Below are 14,033 nucleotides of genomic sequence, written 5' to 3'. Positions count from 1 at the left end.
ACACTTAGTTTTGTTACATTGTCCATTGTTGTTTTTTTTAATGGAAAGGTATATATATGTGTGTGTGTGTGTGTGTGTATCTCCAACTGAGCTATATCCCTAGCCCATGGGTTTTTGATTTTTGACAACTAGCTTCCCTTTTCCTAAAGGGAATGTAGGGAGATGAAAAATGTATGTCATTCAACATATTAGTGAAATAAATCAGTTACTAAAAGACAAATACTATATGTGTCCATTCATATGAGATAACTACAATAGTTAAAGTTATAAAGACAGAAAGTAAAATGGATGCTGCCCAGGCCTGGCAACAGAAGGTAATGGGAAGTTATTGTTTAATGGGACAGAGTTTTAGTTTGGGAAAACGAAAAAAAAATTCTAGAGATGGATTATGGCAATAGTTGTACAACATTGTAAATGTGTTAATGCCACCAAATATTAGTTTTACATTATATATACCCATAATTTTGAAAAGAAACATATAAGAGACAATGAAAAAGTTTGAAGGATTCCATTCAACAATCACTACTCTGGAACTCCAACAATCCTTCACTTGATTGGAGTCTATTCTAAGAATGGAAATTATTGTAAAATACAAAGATATGTCTTGCTACATCCATGGGTCTCTTTCTTCTCCTGGAAGCAGAAATAAAAATGGATAAAGAAGAGATGACTACTTTTATGGATGAAATTTTATTTTACAAATGTTCAAATGCTTGTTCTATGCAAGGCCTTATGCTTAGAGCTGTGAGAAATGTGGAAATGAAGCAGATGCAAGAAATTCACAGTCCTGAAGGGGACAGGTCTATGCATGAGTTTTTCCATGCATAATTTTTTAAACAAAGTTTTAACTTTATTTTACATATTTATATGTAAAACTTTCAAGAAACTGTCTGAAGCCAACATAATGTTCGTAGCACATCTGAAAATGAACTTCAAGTGGTCAACATTCACAAAATGTTGAAAACTGATTCAGATACATATTAGGGAAAACTACGACTTCACAAGGAGGCAGGCATATATTTTGACTTGTGTAGCACTGTCATTTACAGATCTTTATAGTGAAGGATGAAGTAGTCAATGCAAAGTATTGCTCCAACTTAAAAACCTCTAAATAAGTAAAAATAAAGTTAAAACCACCCTCCAATCAACCATGGTTTATGATGGTATAAATACAGTACATTTTTATAACAACATTTTGTTAAAATACCTAATATTAAGTACACACATAAAAAAAATAAATTAAAAAGCAAAGGCAGATCACTGAACATGAAGCTTCAGGCATCATCCATGACTGACACTGCAGTTTGTCTGCCTCTGAGCCACTTTCAACAACAGCACTTCAAAGCATAGAGACAAAGTCAACTCCACTGGGCTCTGGCTGATGGTTCCTCACTTTGCAGACATCTTCTCTGCCATGCGCTTCTGCTGACTTTCAGCATGTCTGGTCAAGACTTTGATGTCCACCAGCATGGTATCTTACTCTGTATTCAGCTTGTCTTGGTTGAGGAGCAACTGCACCAACTCTTCATTCGAGCTTTTGATCTGGGAGTGGAGATCATTGACTTATCACCTGCAGCTGGCCAGGGTCATGCCACGAAGGTCCGGTGATCTTCAGGTTCCTCTTTATCAAGCACTCCCTGCTATGAGGCAGGTGAGGCAGGAGATTAGCCATGGGAAACTTCTTCCTGTTCTGTTTCTCCACCTCCACTTGCATTTTGTCCATGGGCTTGGCCAAGATGAGGGCCATCTTGGCTTCAGCCTGCAGTTTTTTCTGCCTTGTTAGGAAGTCCACATCATCCCAAGTCTCGGACTCTAGGAGTGTCTCTATGGGAATAGAAAGAGCTCTGTTTGCTCATAGGGGATGAGGACGTGTCCCATCTTGCTGTTGTTATCACTGTCATTGACAAGCAAATATGCAGGTTTGTCCCACTCTGGAGTCCAGAGAAGAGTTTGGGCTTGCCGCTCCTGCTGCAGCTGGTATAAATTCCCGGGCCATCATTGAAGCAGCTTGTCTGATAGACCCTGGATTTTCTCTGCCTGGTATGGGCATCCTAGTACGCAGACCCACGGTTGCTTAGCACAGCCCACAGCAGGTGTGGGGCCTCCATGAATAATTTTTCATATAAGCAAAAATATGGAGCTTTCCCTCTTCTGTACCCCTAAAGCACCCAGTGCTTCTTTATCTCAGTTATTGTATGTGTTCATTATCTTGTCACTATTCACTTCTCTTTCTCTAACATTGTGGTAGATTATGTTGATGGCCCAATTCATCACCTTCCTGCAGCGGAGGCCTTTATCACATAACCTGGCAGTTTCCCTCCCATTAAGAGTGGAACAGCCTGCACCGTGCCTAGCTTCTACCATGTAACCAACTTTGACAAATGGAATATTAGTCGATATGACAGAAGCAGAGGCTTGAAATGGACTTGAACATTGGAACTCCCCTTTTGCTCTTCTGCTATTATGGGAACAGGTCAGACATGTTGCAGAGCTCCGTCTCTTGAATTGCCCCTGTTAAGCCAGTCTAAGCTAGCTATCTGCCAGACCACCTATAGACATAAGAGCAAGCCCAGCCATGGGAAGTGTACAAATTCTAATAGCACTACTTGATGGAGTTTCAGAGTGAACACATGTATATAATCACTGCCCACATTAAAAATAAAAACCTTAACAACACCTCTGAAGCCCCTCTCCTGCTGCTCCCAATCATAACCACTCTTCCCCCAAAGGTAAACATTACCCTGACTTCTAACACCATAAATTAGTTTTGTCTGTTTTTAAACTTCTTCTAAATACCCTATACATATAATCTTTTGTGTCTGGCTTCTTTCATTAGAAATTATGTTAACGAGGTTCATGCAGGTTGCTGTGAATAACAGCAATTCCTTCACTTTCATTGCATTTTAGAACACCACAGTATGGATATAACACAGTGTATTTTTAATGCTAGTGTTCATGCATATTTGGGTTATTTTCCATTTAAAGCTTCTAAGAATAATGAATATTTTTGCACATGTCTTTTGGTGAGCATGTGTACACATTACTGTTGTTAAATTTAGTACTTAGGAATAGAATTGCTGGGATATAGTATCAATGTAGGTTCAGTATTAGATTGCCAAACAGACTTCCCAGTAGCTATACTACACTCCCACCAGAATTATAAAAGAGTCTCAGTTTCTCCACATCCTTGCCAACATTTGGTATTATTAGTCTGATAAAGTAATTCCAACGATTATTAAGTAGCATCTCAGTTTGGTTTTCAGTGACATATTCCTTATGACAAATGAGCATGAGTAAATTTTCATATGAACATTTGGACATCCTCTTTTATGGTTGAAATGTCTGTTAAAGTAAGATTCAAGCTTGCCTCATGGCTCTTCTACTCTAAGACCAGAGGGCAGCAAGTCATGTCATGAAGCTCACAGCAAGAGATGCTAAGATGAAAAGGAATTTTGCACCAGCTGAAACCCAGCCTTACCAAAACCAGGAATGACACACACAATGGGATTCCAGCATAAAACGCTGATCTCTCTGAGGCCTCATACTAATACCCAAGAAATAGGTGATGGGTTGGGCATGTGGCAATGTGGGGGTCTCCAAGAGAAATTCATCATCTGTTTCCTCACAGACTCACAAGTTGTCAGATATCTTGAAAACACCAGGACTTCTATGGTCCTCAGCCACACAGGCTTGGAAAAGAGTTTTTGCATATGCAGTGAATCAGAAATCAACATCAACACCAGAATGCTGATGTATTGATTCATGCTATCTACCACAGCTGCCAGGCATCACAGTCTCTGCTTAGGACACTTTATCCCTTTAGGAAAACAGCAATGGAAACCAAATATAATCAGCAGAATTCAATAGAGAGCCAAGCACCAGCACAGAAGAAAAGACAAGAAAGATAAGGAGTGTGCTTCCAAGACCCTCATGGTAAAGATGAACCTGCCACTGCAACTGGATAGGAATATGACCTTGGACCAGGGCTCCCCCTTCCCCAGCATGCCCAGATGAACACTGCCAATGTCACCTCAGAGACTGTCCTATTTTCTGTGTTTCCAGCAGTAACTAATCTCCAGTCTCATGGACTCTTTCTTTAGCCATCCTAGAGAACATTTGCTGGTTGTCTTCTTATCATCATTTTCTCCATCTCACTATCAGGAGGTCACTGGTCTCTTTTCAACAGACAATATTTTCCTTTTGGGGATCAAGCCATGTAGCTCCTGGAATGATTTCTTCCTAGCTCTAAATTTGAAACTCACTACATGGGTGAATCCAGTCAGCATAGTCCCTCCTCTAAGGCCAGTGACGGGTTCAGCTTGTTAGCCACAAATGCTGGGATCCTGATCCTCTGTATTGTTTATTGGGCATGAATCCCTGCAAGCTATTGGTGAACTATTCAGAGACCCAGTCTCAGACTATTCTGACATCATGGAGTAAGATAGGGTGGATGGCTAGAGAAAACCAGGATTACTGGTGATTTCAGTAAGTCCTGGATCAAGCTGGCACAATCTCTGGACTTTTCAGTGATTTAAGTCAAGAAATTTCTTTTCTTGACTGGGCACAGCCATGCATGCTTATAACCCTGGTGACTCAGGAGGCTGAAGCAAGAGGATCACAAATTTAAGGCCAGCCCCACAACTTAGTGAGACCCCTCAGCAACTTAGAGAAACTCTATCTTAAAAAAAAAAAAAAAAGATGGGCCATGTAGCTCAGTGGCAAAATGCCCCTGGGTTCAATCTCCAGTACCAAAGAAAAAAATTTTTTTTCTGTGTACCAGTTTGTATTTTCTGACAAACCTAGTTGACTATTCAACATCTGTTCTTTTCTTACTTATAGAAACCCCATTCTATTCATAGTTCAAAAATATTCATCTCCCCACACTCCCCTGGAGTTAAGGATGACATTGTGGTCAACAAGATGGAAGTGAAAGTTACTAGCTAGTGCTTCTGAAATAGCTATTGACTACCCATTTTAAAAATGTTAAAAAGAGAATAGACTCACCAGGCGCAGTGGTGCATGCCTGTGATCCCAGCAGCTTGGAGGCTGAGGCAGGAGGATTATGAGTTCAAAGACAGCCTCAGCAACTTAGCGAGAACCTGAGCAACGTAAAGAGACCCTGTCCCAAAATAAAAATAGAGTGGGGGGTTGGGCAGGGGTTTTGGCTCATGGGTTAGGGTTGTGGCTCAGTGGTGGAACACTCGCCTAGCATGTGCAGGCCCTGGATTCGATCTTCAGCACCACATAAAAATAAATAAAGTAAAGGTATTGTGTCCATCTACAACTAAAAAATAAATATTTATAAAAAAAGAGGGGGGGCAGAATCAACTTTCACATGGATTCTGCTTTTCTTCATCCCTTCTTTCTGCCTGCAGAGCAGACACCATGCCTGAAACAATGAGAATTATTTGTCATCATGAAGCCAAAAGACACACACTGAGGATGGCAGTAGGAAAAAGATCCTGATTCCTTCAACTGCTGCTCCAGCCCCGGACTGCCTGTCCCAGACTCCTTATAATATATATATTTAAAAAAATAGAGTAAAGCCAAGAAATTGGTTAAGCCACTTTGATGGATTTCTGTTAAATGCCGCCAAATGCAACCCCATCAAATAGAGAACTTAGCACACTGAAGTGGAGGGCTCTATGTCATATCACCTGAAATGTGAGTGGTAGAGATGGGACTTTGGGCAGTGAGAGCAAAGAGACTACAGGACTGGAATACTGATAACCTTATATGTAGGTGAAATATTTGATCAATCTGCTATTTTTATGAGAAATCGTCACATGTCAACCAAGTCTGTAATATTAGGGGAAATGACCGAAATAATGCAGAATGTTGGTATGTGCTGATGACTTTGTTCCATTTTGAATTAATTCCTGAAAGAGACCAATTGAACCAGAATTATCCAGGCTGAAGGAGAAAGGGAATGAAATACCACTTCATTAAAGACAGCACTCTCTGCCATGCCCTGCAAATCTACTTTGAGCGTTTCATTGTTTGGAGATCCATTGCTACTGTGCTCCAAACATGAATGGTGGTTGCACTGTCAAGCTATACCTTGAAAGAAGATAAGACTGGCGTCCCAGGCCTTCCTAATCACGTTCCTTTAAAAATTCACTTCTCAACAGAGGAAATGGGCTCTGCAAAGTGATCTTCAACTAGAGTTTGTTCTTTCAAATTATCTCAAGTCAGTAAACATAAAGTCAAAGGTTAGAGGGATAGACAGAGCACAGAGACCAATAGGAAATAGAGGAGGATGTTCAGGCTTAAAAGACTATAACTGTGTAGGCTTTTTGGCTATGATTATTCACACACAGAAGCAACCAGAGGCAAATATACTAGGAGTCTATAATACTTTTGAGGGAATCATATTACCAAAAGTAAAAATTTTAAAACCTAGCTAGCAAAAGCTGTTAATTTTTCACACATCAGAAGGGGTATCCTCTCCCAAGTTTACCTCAGATATGGCTGAAGAGAATGATGAACCAAACAAGATAAGACTCAGGACACTGAGTACAAGAGGAAACAGAGTTCCTCATACAGAGTAGTCTTGGCTGAGTAAGAAAATTAATCCCTGTCTGCAAGGGAGCATAGGTCACTCATGTCTAGCAGAATCTGACACTTGCTGTAGACTTGATATTTGCTAGAGATTTGAAGTGCTTTAAACAAGGATTTCTCCCTTCCTTCCCTTTCCCATAGAAGTTCTTTCTCCACTCTTGTCTGAGACATGTTGGGGGAAGATAACTTGCCTTTTAGTTTATAGATTATAGACTATGAGGATTGACATCAGGATTCAATGAAGAAAATGATGCATCAACTAGAGATTCTAGTTTTTGAGATGGATATAGTGTCTGGAGACTCTGGGTTCTGAGATGGATATAGTGTCTAGATGAGACTTCTGAACTATCTTTCTCAGAGAGTTCCATGCATGTACAGATGGAAGGCCAAAAGAATAAACTAGGCTGTCACAGCTTTCTTTCTATCCAATGATTCCTTCTCTTCTCCTCATTCTCCTTCTTCTTCCTCTTCTCTGGGGTTGGAACCTAACAGTGCTTAACCACTGAGACACATCCTCAGCTTTTATTTTTTATTTTGAGACAAGGCCTCACTAAATTGCTGAGGCTAGCTTTGAACTTGTGATCCTCCTGCCCCAGCCCCCTGAGACACTTGGATTACAGGTATATGGAGCACCCAGCTATTCTTTTCTTCTCCATTGCTAGAATCCTGAATTCATCAGTGTAAGAAAAGTACCCAGATAAAAAGATTGCAATCTCCCAAATCCCTTGCAACTGGGGTGACCATCAGTTTTCCATTCAATGAGAAACAAATGAAGCCATGCCTGGAATATCTCAAAAACTTCAGTTTCTGGCATAAGGGTCACTTACTCTCTCCTTTCTACTTCCTTTCCCACAAGAACCAGATGAAAACATGTATCTTCAGGAAATAATGGAGGACATCTGAAATGGTGAATATGTGAATACATATTAAAAACTACAGTAGTCCTCTCTTATCCATCAGGATCCATTCCAAGACCTCCATTGGATGCCTGGTACCATGTAGCACCCAACAATATATGTACACCGTATTTTTTCCCTGTACATACACACCCACCTAAGATAAAGTCTAATTTATCAAGTAGGCATAGTAAGAGATTAACAACAACAATAAAAAATAAGACAATTACAATAATATATTGAAATAAAAATTATGTGAATGGTCTCTCTCAAAACTTTTTTATTGTACTGTATTCACCCTTTTTTTTTTGTGATGATGTGAGAGAAAATGAGGTGAGTGATATAGGCACTGTGATGTAGCATTGAGCTACTGTGTAAGGTTTGCTTGAACATAAGCACTGGGATGCCAGGCCAGTGTCTGATAATCAAGACAGCTACTAAGTGACTAATGAGCTGGCAGTGTATACAGCATGGATGCTGGACAAAGGGGCATTCATGTACACATGAGGACGGAATAGGACATTGACAGATTTCATCATGCTACTCTGAATGGTGCATAATTTTAAACTTAGTGATTCCTTTTTTTAATATTTACTTTTTAGGTGTAGATGGACACAACACAATGCCTTTATTTTTATGTGGTGCTGAGGATCAAACCCGGGTCCCGCCCGTGCTAGACGAGCACTCTACCGCTGAGTCACAATCCCAGCCCCAAACTTAGTGATTTCTTATTCCTGGAATTTCCTGCTTAATATTTTCACATCACAGTTGACTGAGTAACTATAACTGTGGAAAGCAAAAGGGGGTATTATGGTGTTTCCCCCCGCCTCTTACTTTCTTTAAAATGCATGAGATTTTTGTTTGTTTTCAATGGAGGGGAATCAGTGTTTCTTCTTTTTGGTTTGTTTTTGTTTTTGTTTGAGCTGAGAATTGAACCCAGAACCTTGCTTATGCTAAACATGTGCTCTACTACTGAGCTTTACCCCAGCCCTCATGTGGCTATTTAAAAATAATGTGGGAGTTTTCTTTTCTAGGTTCTGGAACACTTTAAGTAGCTTCAAAGATTTGGTAGATATTCCAGTGAATCCTTGGAACTTCTTGAGGGCTAATTCTTTGTTTCAATTTTCTGTTTTCTGGGGCCAATTTTGGTAAACTTTTTCTAGGAAATTATTTATTCAATGTAGGTTTTCAGATATGTTTGTCCAGACTTATGAAAAGTAATGACTGAAAATTTTAATTTTTTCTTCTGTTTCAATAGTTATGTCCCTTGTCATTTCTTGTATATTTATGTCTTTTGCTTTTTGTTCTTGGTTAGGTTAGCTAATGGGTTGTCTACTTGATTGACTTTTTCCTCAGGAAGAGCAGTTGAATCAATTTGTTCTTTTTAGATTTTTTTTTTTCTGTTTTCTTTTTCATTTGTAAAATCAAGCCATTTTTTTTTTTATCCCAACAGAATCATGTGTAACATCAAGATCATATATATGTGGAACAAGACAGGGATGCCCTCTCTCACCACTTCTGTTCAACATAGTTCTCGAAACACTGGCCAGAGCAATTAGACAGACGAAAGAAATTAAAGGCATAAAAATAGGAAAAGAAGAACTTAAATTATCACTATTTGCAGATGACATGATTCTATACCTAGCAGACCCAAAAGGGTCTACAAAGAAACTATTAGAGCTAATAAATGAATTCAGCAAAGTGGCAGGATATAAAATCAACACGCATAAATCAAAGGCATTCCTGTATATCAGCGACAAATCCTCTGAAATGGAAATGAGGACAACCACTCCATTCACAATATCTTCAAAAAAAATAAAATACTTGGGAATCAACCTAACAAAAGAGGTGAAAGACTTATACAATGAAAACTACAGAACCCTAAAGAGAGAAATAGAAGATCTTAGAAGATGGAAAAATATACCCTGTTCATGGATAGGCAGAACTAACATCATCAAAATGGCGATATTACCAAAAGTTCTCTATAGGTTTAATGCAATGCCAATCAAAATCCCAACGGCATTTCTTGTAGAAATAGAGAAAGCAATCATGAAATTCATATGGAAAAATAAACGACCCAGAATAGCAAAAACAATGCTAAGCAGGAAGTGTGAATCAGGCGGTATAGCGATACCAGGCTTCAAACTATACTACAGAGCAATAGTAACAAAAACAGCATGGTACTGGTACCAAAACAGGCGGGTGGACCAATGGTACAGAATAGAGGACACAGAAACCAATCCACAAAACTACAACTATCTTATATTTGATAAAGGGGCTAAAAGCATGCAATGGAGGAAGGATAGCATCTTCAACAAATGGTGCTGGGAAAACTGGAAATCCATATGCAACAAAATGAAACTGAATCCCTTTCTCTTGCCATGCACAAAAGTTAATTCAAAATGGATCAAGGAGCTTGATATCAAATCAGAGACACGCCGTCTGATAGAAGAAAAAGTTGGCTACGATCTACATACTGTGGGGTCGGGCTCCAAATTCCTCAATAGGACACCCATAGCACAAAAGTTAATAACTAGAATCAACAAATGGGACTTACTCAAACTAAAAAGTTTTTTCTCAGCAAAAGAAACAATAAGAGAGGTAAATAGGGAGCCTACACCCTGGGAACAAATCTTTACTCCTCACACTTCAGACAGAGCCCTAATATCCAGAGTATACAAAGAACTCAAAAAATTAGACAATAAGAGAACAAACAACCCAATCAACAAATGGGCCAAGGACCTGAACAGACACTTCTCAGAGGAGGACATACAATCAATCAACAAGTACATGAAAAAATGCTCACCATCTCTAGCAGTCAGAGAAATGCAAATCAAAACCACCCTAAGATACCATCTCACTCCAGTAAGATTGGCAGCCATTATGAAGTCAAACAACAACAAGTGCTGGCGAGGATGTGGGGAAAAGGGGACACTTGTACATTGCTGGTGGGACTGCAAATTGGTGCAGCCAATTTGGAAAACAGTATGGAGATTTCTTGGAAAGCTGGGAATGGAGCCACCATTTGACCCAGCTATTCCCCTTCTCGGTCTATTCCCTAAAGACCTAAAAAGAGCATGCTACAGGGACACTGCTACATCGATGTTCATAGCAGCACAATTCACAATAGCAAGACTGTGGAACCAACCTAGATGCCCTTCAATAGACGAATGGATAAAAAAAATGTGGCATTTATACACAATGGAGTATTACTCTGCATTAAAAAATGACAAAATCATAGAATTTACAGGGAAATGGATGGCATTAGAGCAGATTATGCTAAGTGAAGCTAGCCAATCCCTAAAAAACAAATGCCAAATGTCTTCTTTGATATAAGGAGAGTAACTAATAACAGAGTAGGGTCGAAGAGCATGAGAAGAAGATTAACATTAAACAGGGATGAGAGGTGGGAGGGAAAGGGAGAGAGAAGGGAAATTGCATGGAAATGGAAGGAGACCCTCAGAGTTATACAAAAGTACATACAAGAGGAAGTGAGGGGAAAGGGAAAAATAATACAAGGGGGACAAATGAATGACAGTAGAGGGGGCAGAGAGAGAAGAGGGGAGGGGAGGGGAGGGGGGATAGTAGAGGATAGGAAAGGCAGCAGAACACAACAGACACTAGTATGGCAATATGTAAATCAATGATGTGTAACTGATGTGATTCTGCAATCAGTATATGGGGTAAAAATGGGAGCTCATAACCCACTTGAATCAAAGTGTGAAATATGATATATCAAGAACTATGTAATGTTTTGAACAACCAACAATAAAAAATTTTAAAAAAAGATCATATATATGGCTTAGAAATTTCTGAGATGAATTTTGGACTCAGATGAATAGTTTAGTATCAGCAGCCATTAAATAATATTTCTGGTCCAAAACCAGATAAACAGAAGGGATACAAGAAATATGTTTTAGACTTATTTTTCTAGTATATAGTAAATTATATTAAATAATATGTCTTTTATGAAATTATTCTGTAAATTAAACAAATTGCATATAAGGACAACTGCCACACAACCCACCTGTCACCCTCTTGAATATTCTTATGGCTTTTATGTCTTCAAGTGAAGTTAACCTCTAGTCTCATCCACTGTTGAGTTCACCTGATGAACCCTCATACCATTCCTTGCCCATCTCATCCTGCAAATAGAGATCTCACTTCTAAGGAAATAAGTTCCTTTTTTGATATTTATTTTTTAGTTTTAGTTGAACACAATATCTTTATTCTATTTATTTATATGTGGTGCTGAGGATTGAACCCACGGCCTTGCATGCACTAGGCAAGCACTCTACTGTTGAACCACAACCACAGCCCCGGGAATAAATTCCTTTTTTCCCAGTATTGTGGTTCAAGAATTGATACTATGATTTTAGAAGGCTTTCCAAGATTTGTGGATTCTCATCACAGAATCCTATAAAAGAAGAAAGCAAACTAAACTAGTTCTTTTTACCATGCCATTTATTTTTTATTCTTTAAGAGACGGGGTCTCTTTAAGAGACTGTTACCCAGGCTGACCCCAGGCACCTAGGCTCAAGCAATTTTCCTGCCTCAACAACAAGCTTCTCACATTTAACCCCCTCTGAGTCAATGTACTGGCCTTTTAAAAACAAGGATAAGAGGGTGAAATAAGGACAGCTTTGGAGAATGAGCGTGGTATGTAGTCAGCTTTTTGTAGCTATGACCAAAATATCTGACAAGAACAACTGACAGGAGGAAAAGTTATCTTGGCTTACAGTTTCAGAAGTTCAGTCCACAGATTGCCAACTCCTTTGCTCTGGGCCCAAGGCGAGATGGAACCTCATGGCAGAAGGGTGTGGTTGGACAATACTACTCCTCTCAAAGCAGCCAGGAAGCAGAGAGAAAGGGGAAGCGGCTGCAGGAAAGATGAACCCTTCCGGGGCATGCCCCCAGTGACCCACCTCCTCCAGCCACACCTCAGTCTGTCTATAGTTATCATCCAGTTAGTCCATTTTAACTAGGATGAACTGATTAGGTCATAGCTCTCATAACCCAATCATTTACCTTTGAACATTCCTGCATTAACGTAGGAGGTTTGGGGAATATCTCATATCAAAACCATAACACCTGGCATCTGAGACCAAGCACACCTCTACCTGCAACTTACCCTTCCAGTCTTCTCCCCACCATTTCTGCAACCATCATAAACTTAGGTCTACAAACCACCCTCCAAATTTGGCTCAAGTTTCCCTTCCCATGCTGACATCATTTCCTTTCCTTCCTTGCAGCCCATTAAGTCTTTACTTAATTACATCTTAATTTTCTTTGGAAACTCAACAGAGGAGCTAAAGGAGTCCTCGGGTGGCCTTTCCTAGGTTTGGTGCCTCTAGGAAGTAAAGAGAACTCAATTCCATAGCACGGATAGCAGCAACCCCATGGCACTGAGGGCAAACACAAGGACATAGGACCAACTTCACTCTGTTTCCCCTCATAGAATTAAAGATCAGTCCAGGATAGACATGTAAAGTTTTAAAAGATTTTAGCTATCATTTATTGAAAATATTCATCTGCTTCTGAGTAATATAAACAATTTTAATGCAAACATTTCAGAGGGCATAATTCCCATTGCCTCCAAGTTCATCTCTTTCTGCTGCCATAGGCACAGATGGCTGTGGGAAGCCACTCTGAATGACTCACGCCTTCCATCCTGAAGTGAGGCTCTGATGGATGGCTACATTTTGTAGTGACTTGGGCATTGTCCCGGTTCAGGAAGTTGAGGGTGTGCCTTCAGTAGGCAAGTCACCCATGGGGTTGAGCTACACTCACCTATTCCTTTGTAATACTATCCCTTTACCCTGTTTGGGATAGAATGTTCCATGGAAAGGCCTTTTGTGTGTCCCCTTCTCTTGCTCTACCTTTGGGTGTGGCCTGCTGACAGCAGACATCACAAAGCTGGACTCAACCCCCTGAAACCTGACCCCTTGCCTCATTTGAATGGCTTCTTCTCAATAAAAGGGTTCAGCACGTTCTCTCTGTCTCTCTGTCTCTCTCTCTCTCTCTCCCCCCACCTTAAGGTCAGAAGAGCCATCACAGGACCCAAAGAAAACTGTACCTCTGTCTCTTGTGTGATTATTTTGCGCAGCTCAGTTCACCTGAAGTGACCCTGAATGTTTTAGTCATGAGGGACTCGACAGATGGCTTCCTCCATTCTGTCTTTTCTGGCCCGTGACAGAATTCCAGAATCTTGGGTAGTTTTTTAAACGTTGAGAAGACAGTGGAACACCTTTCCCTGTCATAGTTTTTCTCATCTGTACACTTGGTAGGAGTATTAGATTCTGGCAAGCAAGGACTTACGTCAGAATCCCTCAGCTTCCACTTCATCTCGGGTATCCTAAGTTTTCTTATGGAAGGGCTGATGAGAGCAAATGGGGGATGTGGAGGGATGAGGGTCTGAGGCCTCATTGCCTTCCAGTGCTGCTGGTCAGTGTCTAATTGTGGACAGTGAGCAGAGGTAGACACACCTTGCTTCAGCCTCTGTCCAAGAGGGCAAAGGTGAGGGAAACCCAGGAAAGTGGGGGTGGGGACAGGCAATTGCACTTCAAAGGCTGGAGT

General features: G+C 40.2%; 1 pseudogene; it reads right to left on the bottom strand.

Annotated features, from left to right (window-relative positions):
* Positions 1-1,389: 1,389 nt before the first annotated feature.
* LOC124081690 (schwannomin-interacting protein 1-like) lies at positions 1,390-13,802 on the bottom strand (annotated as a pseudogene).
* Positions 13,803-14,033: the final 231 nt, after the last annotated feature.

Source organism: Marmota monax, unplaced genomic scaffold (assembly GCF_021218885.2).
Source record: "Marmota monax isolate L192 unplaced genomic scaffold, Marmota_monax_Labrador192_F-V1.1 WCK01_AAM20220418_F8-fsc00111, whole genome shotgun sequence".
Classification (NCBI taxonomy): Eukaryota; Metazoa; Chordata; class Mammalia; order Rodentia; family Sciuridae; genus Marmota; species Marmota monax.
This window is presented reverse-complemented; position numbering and strand designations above follow the sequence as displayed.